This window comes from Balaenoptera borealis (genome assembly GCF_965194805.1).
Source record: "Balaenoptera borealis genome assembly, chromosome: 5".
NCBI classification, from domain to species: domain Eukaryota; kingdom Metazoa; phylum Chordata; class Mammalia; order Artiodactyla; family Balaenopteridae; genus Balaenoptera; species Balaenoptera borealis.
This window is the reverse complement of record NC_138862.1, coordinates 68126354-68132490: the sequence shown is the minus strand read 5'-3', so window position 1 is coordinate 68132490 and position 6137 is coordinate 68126354.

The following is a 6137-nucleotide window of genomic DNA, read 5'->3' as shown; positions in this document are numbered from 1 at the left end:
TGTATTCGTTTTCTGTTGCTGCTTAACAAGTTTAGCAGCTTAAAATCACCTCTGTTTATTATTTTAGAGTTCTGTAAGTCAGAAGGCTGGGAAGCCTTGACTGAGTTCTCTGCCTGGGGTCTCACAGGCTGAAATCAAGTTGTGGCCCAGACTGGGCTCTTGTCTGGAGTCTCCAGAGGAAGAATCTGCTTCCAGGCTCATTCAGATGGCAGAATTCAGATCCTTTCGGTTGTAAGACTGAAGTCCCTGTTTCGTTGCTGCCTGTCATGGGCCACTCTAAGCTCCTCAAAGCAACCCATATTTCTTGACACCATGGCCCCCTCCTTTTTCAAGCTAGCAACAGTCCATTGAATCCTCATTCTTGGAATCTGACTTCCTTTTCTGCTATAAGACAGACTGCTTTTAAAGGGTTTGTGTGTTTATATTAGTTTTACCATAATAATCTTCCTTTTTATTACCTCAAGAGTCAACTGATTACAACTTTAATCATACCTGCAAATCCCTTTTGCTGGGTAATGTGACATCACAGATGTAATGTCTCATATTCACAGTCAGGGATTAGAGTGGGACATTTTGGAGAGTCATTCTAGGATTCTGCTTACCACGATTTAAACAGAAGCCTCCTGGCTCTGGCACAGTTAGATTGACCCAGTGGGGTTGTGGATAGGCTTGTGTGTTCAGTATGTTGACCCTTATCAGATTGTGCACTTGGAAGTGAGCAATAAATGTATAAAGTGCTCACCGTTCTTTCAAAAAAAGCTTTTGAGCATCTACTGTGGCTCAGATACTGTTGTAGTTGTTGGGGATATTGATAAATAAGACCTACTTTTGTTAAGATAATGTAGTCTTTTCAACAAGAAAAAAATTTCCTAGTGCCAGCAGTGAAAAAGATTTTCTGTAGGACTTACCTATTAATGAATGGTGCATGACAGAAAGTTGATGTTTAATAATTTTTGGATGGATGAGTGAATTGAAAGGATACACGTGAGGATAAAAATAAAACTCAACAAAGATGCTCAACAGGGAATTCAGAAACAGAATCCTTGGAAAGGATTCATAAGAGCCTTTCCAGAATTTCACGTGTGCTAAAGTACTATCTAGGCAATCCAATTTTAGCAGGATGCTTGAATCATTCCAATGTACCATATTATGAAAATGTGCAATTATGATAGTATGGAGTGACTTTTAGTATAAATGAATACTAGTATGTTTAGTTGTGATGAATGGCATTTTAAGCCTCCAACTTTTAAGAAAGGGATGGTGCATTGCTTTTGAAAGTTGATTTGCCTGCTGAAACAGTGTCTTGCATGTAATCGCTGCCTTAAAACAATCTGTTGATTTTGTTGCTTGAAGGATAGGTAGGATTTAGCCAAAAAGAGAAGAAACAGAAGGTGCAAAAGTTCAGAGATGAGTTTGGCCCTTCCTCAGCAGAACAGAAGATAACCATAGAGGAAACACTGATGATCATCCATTTGCAAATTCTTTTAACAAGTATTGGGTCGGCCAAAAAGTTTGTTTGGGTTTTCTGTAAGATGTTATGGGGAAACCCAAACGAAATTTTTGGCAAACCCCGTATTTGAGTACCTTCCAAATCCAAATTCTAGGCACTATTAGCCACTGCTAACACATCAGTGAACAAAACAAAAAAAATAGCTGCTCTGAAAAAGCTTACATGTAGTGAGGGGAGACAAACAATAGAAAGTAATTATATAGCATGCTAAGAAGTGTTAAAGTTCCATTCCGCCCCCGCTCTCCCCCCGTCCCCCCGCTGCAGTCCCAAAAGCAAGGAATCAGGAATGGGGAGTAAAGAGTGGGTTTCAAATGACTGTTCAGTCAGTCTCTTTCAGGTTGTGCTCCAAAGATACCAGTTTGGGAAACAGCAATAATGTACCCAGTGCTACTGCAGTAGACTGTGCTTCTGTGCCACACCACTTATTTAAGGCCGTCCAGGAATAACTTGGAAGCTGGGACATTAGTCAAACGTGTGGTCTCATTTCAAATCAAGAAAAAAATATTCCGCCTAGAGATGGATGATCTAATCAAATACATCAGAGATCACTTAGGGTACTCATGATTTCTGTCTATACTTAGCCTTTTAGGTAAGCCTTGATTGTTTCTTTTTAAAAAAATACTTAGTTGAGCATGAACACTGAAGAGTAAAGAAAATAGTCAAAAAGTGATCACTTCTGGGACATCCCTGGTGGCGCAGTGGTTAAGAATCCACCTGCCAATGCAGGGGACACGGGTTCGAGCCCTGTGTCCCACAGGGACAGAAGATCCCACATGCCGTGGAGCAACTAAGCCCGTGTGCCACAACTACTGAAGCCCGTGCGCCTAGAGCCTATGCTCCACAACAAAGAGAAGCCACTGCAATGAGAAGCCTGTGCACCGCAACGAAGAGTAGCCCCTGCTCGCCGCAACTAGAGAAAGCCTGCGCGCGGCAACAAAGACCCAACGCAGCCAAAAATTAATTAATTAATTAATTAATTTTAAAAAAAGAACTCTCTCAAGAAGTGCAAAGACAACCACAAAATGGGAGAAAATATTTGCAAATCATATCTGGTAAGTTACCTGTATCCAGAATATGCAAAAACTACAACTCAATAATAAAAAGACAAATAACCCAATTTAAAAATAGACAAAGGATCTGAATAGACATTTCTCCAAGGAAGATCTGCAAATGGATGATAAGCTCATGAAAAGATGCTTGACGTCATTAGTCATCAGGGAAATGCAGATAAACACCATGATAAGATACCACTTTACACTCACTAGGGTGGCTAGACTCAAAAAGTCAGGTAATAACAAGCGTTAATGAGGAAGTTGGAGAAATCCAAACCCTCATATACTGCTAGTGGGAATGTAAAATAAGGCAGCTACTTTGGAAAACAGTTTGTAAGTTCTTTGAACAATTAAACATAGAGTTACCTTATGAACCACCAATTTTACTCTTAGGTATATACCCAAGAGAAAAGAAAACATTTGTATACACAAAAACATATACACAAATGTGTATAGCAGCATTGTTCATAATAGTCAAAAGGTGAAAGCAACTCAAATATCCATCAACTGATGAATGAATAAACAAAATGTAGTATGTCCATAAAATGGAGTATTATTTGGCTATAAAATGGAATAAAATATTGGTACATGCAACAACATGGATGAACCTTGAAAATATTTGTTAAGCAAAAGAAGCCCATTACAAAAGATCATATATAATATGATTCCATATATATGAAATGTCTAGAATAGGCAAATCCTTAGAGACAGAAAGTAAGTAAATTAGTGTTTGCTTAGGAGTGGGGGTGTGGAGAAGGATGGGGGCTGACACTTCATGGAGTTTCTTTTTGAGGTGATGAAAATGTTCTAAAATTCGTGGGACTTCCCTGGCGGGCCAGTGGTTAAGACTTTGCCTTCCAATGCAGGGGGTGCGGGTTCGATCCCTGTCAGGTAGCTAAGATGCCACATGCATTGTGGCCAAAAAAACAAAACACAAAACAGAAGCAATATTGTAACAAATTCAATAAAGACTTTTAAAAAATGGTCCACATCAAAAACAAAAATCTTTTTAAAAAGTTCAAAAATGTGCTGTGGTAATGGTTTCACACATTTCTGAATATACTAAAAACCACTGAATTGTATACCTTGGGTGAATTGTATGGTATATAAATTATATCTCAATAAAAGTGTTAAATAAGAAAGAGAAAAATGGCAATTAAATGGAACACAAAGTTTTGGACTGGATCTTTTTGCAATAAAGGACATTTTTGGGGGTGACTGGGGAAATTTGAATGTTGTCTGGAAGATTAGATGTTAACAAATGTTTTGATGCCGAAACCCGGCCTCTATGCACCAGCACCAAATTGAATCTCATAGACAGAGTTTTGGATGAAGTAGAACAGAATAGCTTTATTGCCTTGCCAGGCAAAGGGGCCCACAGTGGGCTAATGCCTTCAAAACTGTGTATCCCAACCCAGGGGGCTTGTGAGGAGTCATATAGTCAAGGGGTGGGGGTGCTGATAAGGATCAGGGTGCCTGCAGGACCTGCATTCCTTCAATCTAGAGATCATCTGGCATCAGGTGGTATTGAACTGTGACCTTCTCTCTGGAAGGAAGAATGCTTCACCAAGTAGTTAACATCTTCAATCTGGTGTGGGTTTTAGCTCTGCAGAAGAGCTCAAAGATATTGTTATGTATATCCCTTGAGGAGGAACCAGGACCCTGCCCAAAGGCTGCACTACTGTTTCTTTTTAAATAATTAATTAATATTTTTGGCTGCCTTGGGTCTTCGTTGTTGTACACAGGCTTCCTCTAGTTGCGGTGAGCTGGGGCTACTCTTCGTTGCAGTGCATGGGCTTCTCCTTGAAGTGGCTTCTCTTGTTGCCGAGCATGGGCTGTAGGCATGTGGGCTTCAGTAGTTGTGGCACTCGGGCTCAGTAGTTGTGGCTCATGGGCTCTAGAGTGCAGGCTCAGTAGTTGTGGTGCACGGGCTTAGTCGCTCTGGAGCATGTGGGATCTTCCCAGACCAAGGCACAAACCTGTGTCCCTTGCATTGGCAGGTGGATTCTTAACCAGTGCGCCACCAGGGAAGCGCTGCACTATTGATTCTTTTTTTTTTTTAAACATCTTTATTGAAGTATAATTGCTTCACAGTGGTGTGTTAGTGTCTACTTTATAACAAAGTGAATCAGCTACACATATACACACGTTCCCATATCTCCTCCCTCCCGCATCTCCCTCCCTCCCACCCTCCCCATCCCACCCCCCCAGGCGGTCACAAAGCACCGAGCTGATCTCCCTGTGCTATGCAGCTGCTTCCCACTAGCTATCTATTTTACATTTGGTAGTGTATATATGTCCATGACACTCTCTCACCCTGTCACATCTCACCCCTCCCCCTCCCCATATCCTCAAGTCCATTCTTTAGTATGTCTGTGTCTTTATTCCCATCTTGCCACTAGGTTCTTCATGACATTTTTTTTCCCCTTAGATTCCATATATATGTGTTAGCATACTGTATTTGTTTTTCTCTCTCTGACTTACTTCACTCTGTATGGCAGACTCTAACTCCATCCACCTCATTACAAATACCTCCATTTCATTTCTTTTTATGGCTGAGTAATATTCCATTGTATATATGTGCCACATCTTCTTTATCCATTCATCCGATGATGGACACTTAGGTTGCTTCCATGTCCTGGCTATTGTAAATAGAGCTGCAATGAACATTTTGGTACATGACTCTTTTTGAATTATGGTTTTCTCAGGGTATATGCCCAGTAGTGGGATTGCTGGGTTGTATGGTATTTCTATTTTTAGTTTTTTAAGGACCCTCCATACTGTTCTCCATAGTGGCTGTATCAATTTACATTCCCACCAACAGTGCAAGAGGGTTCCCTTTTCTCCACACCCTCTCCAGCATTTATTGTTTGTAGATTTTTTGATGATGGCCATTCTGACCGGTGTGTGCACTATTGATTCTTGACTCCTCCTCCCTGTCTTCACATCCCCCTCCCTTCCCAGGTTAGCAATAGTTTGAACCTGCCCTTTGGAACTCAGGGAAGGTCATGGAGGCTGAATGAAGCCTATTTCCTACAAACAAGAAACAGGGGACACAGAAAGGCTTTGGTGCCCAGGAGCCCCACAGGGTCTTGCTTGGTTCCAGTTTCAGTGTTAATTTCCTGATTTTAGTGGTTATATTTCAGTTTTTCAGGAGAATGTACTTATTTGTAGGAGGTGCAAAATGCAAAATTTGTTGGTGATGGAACATCACTGTAGATAACTTACTCTCAAATGTCCAGGAAAAAAGTTTTGGGGGAGCAACTTATCTGTAAGTTTGAGATTGTTTTAAAATATAAATATGCTTAATAAAATACTGGATTTAATTTTAAAATGTGAGGGTAGAGGTGGAGTGTTGAATTCTCAACAGCCCCAGGGCACTGATAACCCAAGATCTGGCCTGCCAATGGTGGGAGTGGTGGTGGTTTTATCCTTTAGCTAGTTGCATTAGGCCTCAGTAATTTTTCTAAGATTTCCAACTGACATCAGTTTGTATGGAATTTCTACTCTTAAGTTATAACATTGATTTTGAGAAAGAAAAAGTAATTTTACTCTTATATAAAATAGATGAGAGC